General features: G+C 35.2%; 1 protein-coding gene across 4 annotated transcripts in view; it reads left to right on the forward strand.

The window, feature by feature from the left end:
* Positions 1-13,163, forward strand: part of LOC116775912 (trehalase) — a 31,307-nt gene that overhangs the window by 379 nt on the left and 17,765 nt on the right. For 3 of the 4 annotated variants that reach the window (XR_009753102.1, XM_032668962.2, XM_061524332.1), the window contains exon 1: positions 9,510-9,657. The exons of the other annotated variant lie outside the window; for it this stretch is intronic. The gene's annotated coding sequence lies outside the window, so the exon portion shown is untranslated. Of the gene's footprint in view, positions 1-9,509; positions 9,658-13,163 lie in introns of those variants that run through there. 4 annotated transcript variants of the gene reach the window in all.

Below are 13,163 nucleotides of genomic sequence, written 5' to 3' on the forward strand. Positions count from 1 at the left end.
CTGGCATCTGGAAACATAATACATAGTGTTCATCTATGTAATGCATTCTGTCAAGTCCTAAAACTGAAAACTGAAATGAAGATACATGCCACTTTTGTTATTAACTGCAAATCAGCTGTACACTGACTCTGCTAAAATATTTTTTTATTATTTATATCTATTTTAATTTTTTCAATTATTTTTGATACCCTGTTCCAAATCTATATCCACTTAATGATCTAAACATGTCAGTCAAAGGCACTGTGTTTTATAATGTGTATAAATTTGAAATATTAAAAAAAAAAAATGTTATAAGAACTTTTATGGTGCTGTGTCTTTGGCTTAAAATAAAACTGTCATGACTTTCCTTTAATGTCTAACCAACTGCAGGTGTTATTGAAACTTTACCGATGGTAATACTGTTACAATATTTATTACAAGTGTACTCTCTTTAAGTTTGCGATCAGTGCACATTTGCATTTCAAAGCTTGTTGATAACTTTTTATTTACAATATTTGTCTGTTGCTCACAAATTTTACACCATATCTTATATTTTATAGGAAAGTAGGTATTCCTCTAACATTAGACTTTCCCATATGATTGAGAGTCTTAAAGTTAAATAATTGGATGTATTTATGAAAGTTGAGTATTAAAGAATATTAATTACCCTTCCATTAGATCTGTCTGTAGGTATCTGTCGACCAATATATAGTTGTATAGGATCTGGCTCGTTCACAGATTAGTTTTAAACTATTGTTAAGATCACTGGGTTAAAGACAGCTAAAATCTATGATAATATGGAGGTCAAGAGACAGTTACATTTTACAGACAGTTACAGTTTGAAAGGGGCCCCTTAAACCTACCCCTGGGTTGCAAGTCCCAGGCACTGATGAAGCTCCTCCTCTCCCTGCAATGCGATTGACCTGGCACCCGCATGGTGAATCCATGGAATGCTGAGAGGTTTCGTCTCATTTAGTAACAGGATTAAAGTAGGACAGATCCCAGACTGTTGGGAACATTTTCATTTTGAGCAACATTTTCTTGTTAGACCTTTTTCCCAGTAATAGATTGTTTTAGGGTATGCTTTCAGTTTCTATGGCATCTTTATCTCCATTTAATTACAAGAATTACTTGTTTATTTTTATAATCTGTTACTAATACATAAAACTGTAGCATGACCTCGGCTCAAATAAAATATCGCTCATCAATAAACGTATAAAAGGTGGTATTATTTAATATATTAGATAAGGAGGAATCTGTCCCGATATATTTACAAAAAAATACTTAAAAAAGTATAAAGTTAATATATCATCGCGTATTTTCATAGAATTTGATTTTCGGAATTAGAATGAGTATGAACTGAATAATTTATAATATTTTCTACATAAATTTTCTCCCTAATTTACGCAATGGAACCGGCACCCGCACGGTGAATCCTCTGAATGCCAAGAGGTTTCGTCTCGTCTGTCGTCTTTTCCTAATTAACTTTTATTCTTTCAAAACCATTTTAAAACCAAATAAGTAATAAGGCTAAAATGTGTTTGATGTACAAAGTTCACGACCTCGTCGCTAGGTGTCGTTAGTTGTTACTACTTGTCGCTAGATGTCTCTGTTTTCACGTCAACCCTTTTACTTTCCGCTACGCGTTCTACTCTGTCACTTTTGATGAAATGAACGCTTTATTGACCTGAAAATGAAGGTTATAGCCATTGTGAGAGAATGTGCAATAAATTGCAACGGCGAGGTTACTTGCGAGAAAGCAACCTTTACAAGCGAGTGGAGAAAGATGCGAAACTAGTTCATAATAACTGTGGCGGTGTTCCGTGACTCCACTCAGATTGTAAAGATTGAGGATCTTCGTCGGATGAACGGGAGCCCAGCGATCATTAAACTTATTTTAAACAATATTTATTTATGAATTCAAAGAAACTCCCGTCAAATTCAAGTGTTTCCGCTTGATTTTGCATTTTAGAATTATTTACATTTTAATTATTTTTTTGACAAACAACTCGTCTGAGAGAACAAGTTGTTTGTCCGAAAACTTTTGATAGCAGATGTAAAGATATCTGATATGTGTTACGAACACCTCGGACCATCTAATGACGTCAATTGTAAAAAATACATTTTAATTTTATTTGAGATAGTACGATGACATACAATTTAATTGAACAGACTACACACATATATTATGGCGTACATTGACATACATGTTTATGTATAATGAGTTCTAAGACTTTCGTGAGTATTTATTGAAAAAACTAATATATTTTTGGATTAACTACGCATTTATCATTTTTAACTACATACTCCTGACGTTTCGGTTACTTTGCACAACCGTGTTCACGTGTAGTAAATCCGCGGTATAGTAATAGTAATTAGTTTTTTTCAAATATAAATGAATTTTACACTACAGAGGTTAATCCATAAAATTGACACAACTTAATGAAAAATTAAATCATCACATAATTATAATAGTTTAACTTATGTATAAATATTAATGAATTGTTACAAAAACTATACTATACTTGTAATAAAAATAAAACAAAATAACAGGAACCCCACAGACGTCGTCAACATTAGTAGGTTTATTGTATTTTACAAAAGACCTTTGAATGAAATCATTTGATGTTTCGCGGCAGTGTCAGCTACATTACTACAGAATAAATACATTACAAAAACATTCTGTGTCACGACACACAGGTGACGTAAAATTTTTGCACATATATTATGTTTTTTACTTCTCTTATTAAACCTGGAATAATTTAAATTATAAATTAATGTGATTTTTTATTTAGTACGATCTATTGTCCGGCTCTTAAGAAATGTCAAGCTTATTATGGTCTCGAACAAAAACAATGTTATATTTGAGTAGAATCTGAATGTAACATATTCTTCATCAATGCTATTACCAATACTATAATAAAGTTTTAACATATACGTATCAATATAATATTATTTTCTTTTTATAGATAAACTATACATTTTATTTGTTCTCTGTGCACGTGTTGTTTACAATAATTGTCAATTGACGTCAAATAATTTGGAGGTGTGCCGCATTTGGACGCCCACTTTAATAAATATAGTACAGGGACTAATTAATATTACTCATACACAATAAAATAACTGTAGGACGAAGAAGATTTTACATTTTGATAGAAAAAGTTGACTTGGCGGGGGAAGGGATTGCTTTTAAAAAGTATTTATTTCATGATAAATCGTGAAAATACAGTCGTTTCAATTTTAACTTTTTATTTCATTTAATTCGGTAGAGTTCACCAGTATATTAATATATAATTGTAAAAGACCTTAAACCTGTGTTGCCTTAAATCTTAGTGTTAGTTTTGAACAGTGGATTGTCCAAGGTGACCTCGAGCGCTCCGTTATATGACGCTGTGACGTCACCGCCGCGCCTCTACACCGCCGAGCGCCATTGGTCGGCGACTGACAGTACGACATACTACAGGCGTATCGAGTGTTCGGAATTCTGATTACTATATTTAATAGTAATTTCATTTCATATCATATCGTATCAAAAAGATAACACTCACATTGACATCAAGAATTTGTTATTTTCGTTAATTATTTTTTTCTCTATGAATTGCATATTTACATTATAAATTATGCATACAATGTTTCTTGCTTTTCACGCCACATTAAAACTTATTTAAATTTTCTACTTGTATTTAATATATACAACTGTTATGCCTTGATCCTGCTGCACCTTCATAGAATTTATCAATTAATTTTATTCTGTGTCTTGTCCTGATGTCTAAGGTAATCAAAATCACTTGGGTAGTTTTTGTTTGAGAGAGCTATACATAGTTTTTATCATTATAATATTATTGGAATTGCCGCTATAGTTTCTTTTTCGTTATTTATTGTAGAAGCTTTTATTTTGTTTCGGAGGAGTGTAATCAGTATTTGAAGATACTCAGTATCGGAATCTAATTATAAAATCCCTACTTAATAAGTGAGTGTCGAACGCCGATTCACTTGTTGCAATAAAATGACGCAACATGATATGGACGTTGGCAAATATTTCCATGAATGAGATAAGTGTGAAAAGAAACAATGGTTCGGTTCGTCTTTACGATACAATAACGTAGTCATCACGAGACCTAGCCTAGCATAGACAGAAAAACTACACACAAAGAAATTACTCGCGGTTTTGTAAGGATTTAGTTCCTCTATAATATTTACGTATACAATCACTATTAGAGAGGATTTTTTTACATTTTATTTTTTGTTTTTCGCATGTCGCATTACAGCCGGCTGCTCAGTAGCTGACAGAGTTCGGTTAGGCACCTCCCGGCTTGTATCAGCTGCTCGTATTCAATATGAACATCACACTGTTAACATTCACTTATCTTTAAACGTTTCCAATTATTGAATTATTATTAAATACTATAATTTTGAAATTTTTTAAATTCCATGTTGGTTTTATATAAGAACAGGCCCCTCGTTACTGTTTTCCCCATGTGAACGTTCCGACGCATCCTGTTGATATAAGCAGACCTTAATGTATATTTATTTATAAAACTAAAGACTTTATGACCTTTAGGAAAATAATTCTAGTAATGCAAACGTTTTCATTGATAATTTAATAATCGCACACCGAAATTTAAGATAGTAGATAGTCCGCATTTATAATTGATTCCTTCTTACAGCAGTTCCTATAGTAGGTACACACAGACACACACACATAAGTATGTAGATTCGTTTGACGTCAGCGACTATTATTGTTAAAGTGTTCATTTCTTAAGACAATTGAATGCGATGCGTAAAACAGAAAATGGCATACATTAGTTCAATAACCGAAGCTAATACATGACGTGATGATGAAGAGCATTCGTGACCATCGATATATGTACTATGTAGAGTATACCAGTCGACACCGGGGACTCTGGCCGCGTTGTTTTTAATATTTAGTAAGTTAATACACTTATAGAATAGAGAGCATTAATAACTTTATATTAAATGTTGGAATTTGAGAGGAGGACTTGTTTAAAATCTATGCAATAGTTTTGTCACAAGTTCACAACTACACAAGAGTATTGATATAAATTATAATAAAATCATAATAATTAGATATTAAAATGATTAAAAAAGAGATTGCGTGTGATACATAATCATTGATGTTGACTAAAAACTGATAAGATTTGACATTGCATCATCGAGAACATCTCGTTCCCGCCACTTGTTAAACCAAGCCACCGTAGCCATATTCGAGCCTCACAACTCGAATGCTTATCACTACTCCACTCACATTACTCAACACAGCAATAAGAGTTTAAAAAAAAGGTAAATTAAGGTTTTGTCTGAAGTTTATTTACAAGAAGTCCATGGAAACCAATAAACTAAAAAAGAGACCTCTATGACTCAGAAGACTTCTTGAATCCTGTGTGATTCTACAATGGAAAAGCTGAACGATCAGGTGTGTTGGCGTTATGGAACAGGAAGACAGGTGGGGTTCCTGTCCATACATTACAAACAGCAAGCCAGAGATATATGTATAATCAGAAGCAACCGATACCAATCTAAACACGAGACACATCTTGAGTTATTAACAGCCTCTACTGAATTGTAGCGCATATAAAAGATTTGTTTTAGTAGCAAACGTAGTTTTGTTTTAGTGTTCGGGATGAGATAGTTTTTTTGCATTTTAGCATACATTATAAATGTACCTTCCCAATAATGTGGTTGACAACTTTTAATCCTTAAATGTCTGATGATATAACTACCTGACAGTCAACCTCCCGTCAACGAACACTGGCTGGTTTAAATCTTCGAGAAATATTTTAGTGTAGAGAGGTGAGCTGTCGTGTCATATAACAACAACAGATGATCGATCTGAGAGCGGCATCTTCCACTGTGACAACTGCACCGCACCTTCGTGTACACACACAGACAGCGAGACAGATGGGTACATGTAGACACAAACACATACATAGGTCTGTAAATCACTAAATAAAGTTTATGAGATAATCATTTAATCGTTAATGTCGAGAGTGTTATGTTTTACATAACGAACTTATAAAATATAATGGAGGTATATGAAATATTACGCAAAAGGTTCGAAAGTTTTGATTCAAATAAAGCTACGGTTTCTCGGCTTAACTTCGCTACACCTTCATCTTCTGTTCCCTCGATCAAGTATGTAGGCTGTAGAATAATAAATAAACGAAACAAAACCGCAACAAACAATGATTTAAGTAAATAAAATAATCGCGTGCACTTCCATAAAAGAACTTCAACGTCCTCAATAGTCTTAGATTTGAAGTCGATTAAAATATATAATTATTTAAAGTACTCTATATAAGTATTTAATAGATCTACTTCAAGAAAACTGTTCATATTATGCTTCTACGAATCAATTTGTCTAGTGATTGTTCACATTAGTTCACCTGCATCCAAGTGTTGCTATCTTGGATGTTTTGTATATAAAGGACACTTAGATTTTATTTATCGCATCATTTTAAATCTTTTTATATCTACACGTTCCCGAAGATTCGGTTCCTTTACAGTTAACAGCGACCGTGATTACGGGCAGACGAGATAAAAGTATCTGTCAGCTAGTTTTGTTATTTGTCATGTACCGAGAACGATTTCTTTACCTTGCAGTGTGGTCACGGACATGGGATTTTTATTTTTTATAAGAGGTGTTAGATAAATTTCAGCCATCTTCTCTATTGAAATTAGGATGTTTTTGATTTCGATAGCATCGCGGATTATTTTCGGTACATTCTTGTCTTTACGATCGAGGATCTATGGTTTGTCAAACCGAATGTAGAGGCCTGGTTTGTCCATGGTGTGTTCACACACTGCTGACTTCGAAGCACACCTTGTTTTAAGTCCGAGACATGTTCTTTAGCCCTAATACCGACGCTTCTCTTTGTCTGTACACCCGCTTCTTGTAAAGGAACTCTTAATCGGTCTTAAGAATTGGCTCACTTTCTTGTGTATTTTATATATTGTCTACAAGGAAACCTCCGTCAATGTTGCCTATTTTTGCACTTTTTTCATCCTCGCTCTCTCTCTGTCTCTCCCTCTATACATATCTCAATATTATGATGGATCATTATAATAGAATTCCATGAATCCTGTTTTCCTTAGAATATAAAAAAATAACAATTACAAGAATTTACAACATAATCAGCCAAATAATAGAATATAACGAGACGGAGACATTATAAATAACATTTTGAATATCAAATCTATAATTTAAATATTCAGTTGTGTGATTTAAATGAAATAAAGTTAATTTAAAACCGGTTGTACAATCGGCCGAGCGAGGAATAATGCGGAAACAGAGCGACCTCCGACCAGATCTCGTATCATTATATCAATACAAAACTTCAAACGAAATTCAAAATGGCTGTTAGCAAGTAATGTGTTAATAACACGCCTCCGACATGTTGTATTTCAGTTTATTGCGTACAGAGGGGCCGATGTTTACAACGATAAAACTAACGACTTCACAACTACTGGAACGAATTTAAACAACAACTGCAACCTGGTGTACCCGACTATGATTATATGTTAATAAAAAAATGTGTCTTAACCAAGTTAGTACTCGTCGTTACATGTGAATTGAAACAATCTCATGTCGTGCCTGTGCCCGAGTGAGTGCTGTACGTATGTTTGTGTGAGATGAAAGTATCAAACGGTTCGCTTTATAATAATGCAACTGTGGTACGTTCTGGTGGTCGCGTGCGCGGGCCTGACGTCAGGAGGCTCGCTCCTCTCCGCCAATGAGGAGTCGAGGTCCGATGGGCTCGCCACCGCCGGGCCGGCCACGTTATCTCTCGACGGTTAATTCACGACGGTTACGGCAGATACTTTCTGCGGTTTCAGTTTTAAATACGTCGTTATGAAGGTAATTCAATTCGTGGTATTACTTTCGTTATTTAAAGATTTATTATCGTATCTAATGCTCCTTGCCGGCCCCTCTAGCTCGTCAGCCGAGTCTCCGTGCGGTCAGTCACGTAACTTGAGCCCGTGTCTTTCGCACACTTCAAACACATATCCCGGTAGGAAGTTACACGTGGGTTACACGAGCTCGTACAGTAGGTACACGTTATAGTTATTGAAGTAATCAATGTTATATATGCAATGATAAAAACCAAACAAATCAGTCGATCTGTTCAACTGCTCTGCTAGTTGGGTTCGTTTTCATACACGTTATTCAAAATGGACCTCACCCAGCATGTTGGACATCAAATGTGTTGCAGCAACCATCGTATGAATCCATGCTATATACATATGTCGCTCGTCGCTTGTGATGTGACAGTTGATGTGCTGATGAAGTCGCTCATGATATAAGGATTGAATTGGTAAAATAATTACAATTAAAATTCTTAGGTCTTCCGTGTTCCGGTGCTCTGTAGTAGTTAATGTCGTGTTAGTATCCTTTCATATAAATTAATTATATATGACCCCAGTGACGGGTCCTCTACCTAGTTGTAACGGTTCAAGATAATTCGCGCCCATCTCAGTTCTATGTGCTCTATAAGGAAGTTCCTTATGAGTTTTATAACGATCTCTGACAGGTAGTCTAACCAAACATTAATATTTTTTTATTTGAAATGAATATATTGGATTTTTTATTGTTTTTTTTTTCCATCGATCGTAAATTTAGTGACATTTAGTAAATAAATATTATGTTAAAAAACAATACGAGTACCGTCGGAGCATCGTACGATGGCCGCAGGTTATAAGAACCAATGGGCAAGAAGAACGTTGACGCAGATAAATAGAGACAAACAAGCGCCTTACCAGCGCTGGAGGAATTTACATCAAGAAGTTGTTAGAAAATTACAGCGCTTCATCGGCTTGTTTCCGATTCGGTGCAAATATAGAATTAATAGAGTGAATATCATTATAAGGAAAATTAAAAGTCTACGATGAACTGACTGCAATATTATACAGAAAATAATTCACAGAAACTGTCGATGTTATGAAAAAGGAAGTGATAGTTATGAAAGATCAAAACTTTGACAAACGGCTGACAGAGAGTAAGTAACCAGAGTTGAGACCAGGGTAATGAGATCAAAGATAACACAAGATGTAGAAACATGGTCAGAGGAAGTTTTCAGAGATGAGGACGTGCGCTCCCACAGATCAGTTCGAGATTACAGGAAACGTTATCGCGACTGCTGATAGAGGGCGTCTCGGAGAGCGGAAAGAAAACATTCCGCCGTGGAAACCTACCTCCACTGACGTTGTATCATGATACTGATCATGATGTTGGTTAATGTGCAGTCAATTCCCGTATCGACATTGAAGTTTTCGCAATACCGTATAGAGTTACGTAATGTTCTTAACCTGTAACAGTCTCCGCGGAACAGCTCCTTAGTCCTCCTTAGTCATTCCGACTCCACTTGATCCCTCCGCGGACGATGTTCACAGAGCGTCATTATAACTATATTTGCTCGATACACACACAGACACTCACTCACTCACTTACTGATGGTGGTTGATGTGTACGTGTGTGAGTGTGAGAGTAAGGGTGTGTGTGTGTCCTCGTCGTTATACGTCGCGAAACAATCATATTTGAGTCAGTTGATAATCGTCCGTGACACCGACCAGTCGCGCGCCTCTCTCTCGCCCGTCCGTTTGTCCGTGGCTGCCCGTGTGTCGTGCTCGTCGGTGTGTGTTGGTTCTCTCGACTGTCTGTAGGTGAGTTGTGCGTTTGTTGCATTGATCCCCGTGTCCTCAGCAGCGGTCGCCGTCAGCTCTATATGATACGTTTTCTTTGTATATTGTTAATTTTCGCACGGTCTTGTCCGCCGCCGCTGCCGCTGCTCGTGTTCACGTTTTCTGTTTCCTGATCTGAGCCGGGCGCTGTTTATTGTTTGTGACGTGCCCGCCGTCACCGTTGAAACCTTATCACGTACAGCGCAGGGTCTAATCTCGCGCACGTGGCAGGACGCTGTTATAATCGGATTTTTTTCTATTCCATCTCTTTACATGAGTTTATAAACATTATTTGAAGTGACGGTCGAGTTTTCGATCCATTATTGTACACGTTCTAGGTTCGATAAAAACCGGTTATAGAGAAAAAAAAAATGTATATCTTACTATAGAAAAAAAAAATGACGTTAAATATTCATAGTTAGTCGATAAATATTAAAATACCAACGTTCTGTAACTTAAACATTCTGACGTCGAGTGGCAGCTAGTCTATATTTTTTTGCCTTTCGTTTCGCTGAGAATTTAATTTGCATGTTTCTCTATGTATCAGTAGTCACAGGATGTCTACTAGTACTGGTCTCATAGTGCAGTGTCATGGTGGGAGCTCGAGAATCTTATCGTGTGTGAGAGATGATGTACGCTTATTGATATGTTATGTTTGTAAAATATACTTGATTTACAAAGAACGACTAACTCATTGATAGATGGAAACTTTGAAGACTATAGAAGAGAAAATAGCAATTTACTTACACCGAGAACCGACCAAAAGTTAAGACATCTTATAAGTAGATGTAGATGATTGTCTGTCATGTTGTGTGTTGACGTTAGTTTGTTCGTCTTTGTGTTTGCGATACATCCGGTTTTTTTTTCTTAACTTTAATTTTGTCTCTTATTTTTTGTAAAACATTACTTAATTATATATTTGAGGTTAATTGAAATATTTTTACTGAGCACAACGTGTAATCAACATACTTATATATTTTAATGACAGTCGTGTCCAACCTATACTATGTATTGTCTTCAAGTTGTATTATTCCAAGCTAATTTCCCTCTCGTCGTCTACACCCACGTCTCTCCGCCCGAGTCTCCGTACGTCCAGTCTTCTATAAATACCCTTCCAATTGAATAATACGCAAATTATATAATATAAGAATCATTTGTCATATTTTTGTCGACAGTTTTTATTTTGGATACGTGTTTCGCTTCAAGTATTGCAACTAATTTAAGGCCTATGTGTATCGGAGCGACGTATCGATAATTGAATATTTTAATGAAGTGTCGAACGATTAAGACACACTTGTAGTTAGTACTTTTGTAATTAGTTAATATTTTTGCAATATCCTACTCGAGAAAGTTCACGGCGAGTGAGATAATGAAATGTTCAAAGTAAATAGTTTTTATTATATTGACACAGTGATCCGTCCGCGATCATTACATATAATATAACATTTCAAGCATATCGGTCTTTCGGTTCATACAGAGTCCTCGAGGCGGTGCTGTTTACGTGTTTCATTGTTACAAACAGACTAATTTTCAGTCACAAATACTACAATAACAATTGTTTGATGGCTGTCGTTAGTGATGTCTGAATATTTACATTCCCGTGAGGGTCATCGAAGGCCACGTCCTCGGACTATGTGGAACATACGTTTAATGAAGCAGTGTCAATAAACTCTGTAATGATGCATTCCATTACAGTTTCACGAAAATCAAAAACATGAAAAATATGTTATCTAATAAAAATATATTGGAACCATTGTGACTGGCTCGACTTTGATGTAATAATCTCTGGATTAATTTGGAGGAAAACATAGTATAATTAATTTTTACAAATATTTGGGATCACAGAAAATTTAATTTTTTTTTTAGAGCGTGACTTAATAAAATTGTTTGCCGATTAGTTCGGTAGCTGAGGTCATTTATTATTAATATAATTTTATTAAATTTATTATTATAAAAAACATGTAACTGTGTCAATCAAACAATACAATTAATTAGACAAGTCAATTCAGAAGCATTAAAAAAATATAATTAACTCATTTCTCGAATTCCTCTCTAAATGCATGTCATCTTTACATTATTTTAAAAGAGATAAGCAGAGTAGATGCTCTCCCTGTAGATGTTACTGCCTGGAAACCAGAAGGTTTTGGGTTTAGGGGGTGATATTGCCTTAAAAGTAGAGGAATTTATAGGAAAAAAAGAGTGAGAAGTAAGGAGTTTAGTGCCTTTATAATTGTTAGGAGTCGTCGCTTAAAAATCAAGAGTAATAAATACTATGCACCCCTGAGCGGGGTTGGTACGGTATGACTACCTTACTAGCCCGCCCAACTCTTAATATGCATCCTGCCTGGTATAACTATGGCCAACGAGTGGAACTGCATTTCTCTGGAATACGCATTCTCAATTGACTTTCAAAATGCTGTGGAAAAGATGAGTAAAATTAAAAATCTCTGCATACATGAAACAAATACAAGAGATAGATGTTGATGTTTTTGGAGGGTAGGAAAGAGTAAGAGAAAGAGAAAGATAAAGTAGGAAAAAAATGTCATTGGTATGAAATAATTAACCATTTTCAAGAGAGAATACGTTAAAAATAACTAATTAAATATATACATAGCTATCACCACATGGAGGTTTTTTATTTCATCAACTATTCCGTTATGCATTTGATTTACTTAATCTCTGACAGCTTCAATATTTTTCCCCTAGTATAATCCATACGAAAGGCAGTCGGTAAGTTTGTGTGTTAGGTGTTAAGGATTAAAGATTTTCTTATTTACACTATATTTATGTGCGTAAATAATATTACTCATATGACAATGTCAAAGGATTTATTACTATTGTTTCATATAAACAAGTAAACTTTATATTATTACGTAACAGTTTAATGTATTCAACATTTAGCTATCATTGAGTCTTTGACGATGTGTGAGGAGGTCGTCACGATCAGCTTTATCAAATCTTCGGTATCGAGTAATGTTCTTTGCCAGCGGGCGATGCCAAGTTCAGGTCTAAACAGTTCTAAATTCATTCTGAGGACGCTCCCACTAACGGACATCGTACAGAACTTGCCAATATTATACATGTTACAACAACTGCAGACACTTAGCCGTTATTTCAAAACACACAGACACGCAGCACACCCCCTACTATAGATAATTATTATGATCGGTTCATGACAATTAAAATTATGACAATATTTTATGGCAAATAAAGTCACGTATGAAGAAAATATTCTTTGAAATCCTGATAAGACACAAATATATATATATATATATGTATATATTTGCTATATATGTGAACATTTTATTTGGAAAATTTTGTTCAGATAAAGATGATTCATGTGTGTTTTTGGCAGAACAATACATTGTGCATAGTTGTAATTCCTTTGATCATCCGATTTCCATAATAGATGTGACGTCGAGAGGTGTGTGACAGGATGTCTGGCGGTGGGTGAGAACGGTATTTGGGTGTAACACACGTGATCTGTC

The sequence above is a fragment of the Danaus plexippus genome, chromosome 24 (genome assembly GCF_018135715.1).
Source record: "Danaus plexippus chromosome 24, MEX_DaPlex, whole genome shotgun sequence".
Lineage (NCBI taxonomy): Eukaryota > Metazoa > Arthropoda > Insecta > Lepidoptera > Nymphalidae > Danaus > Danaus plexippus.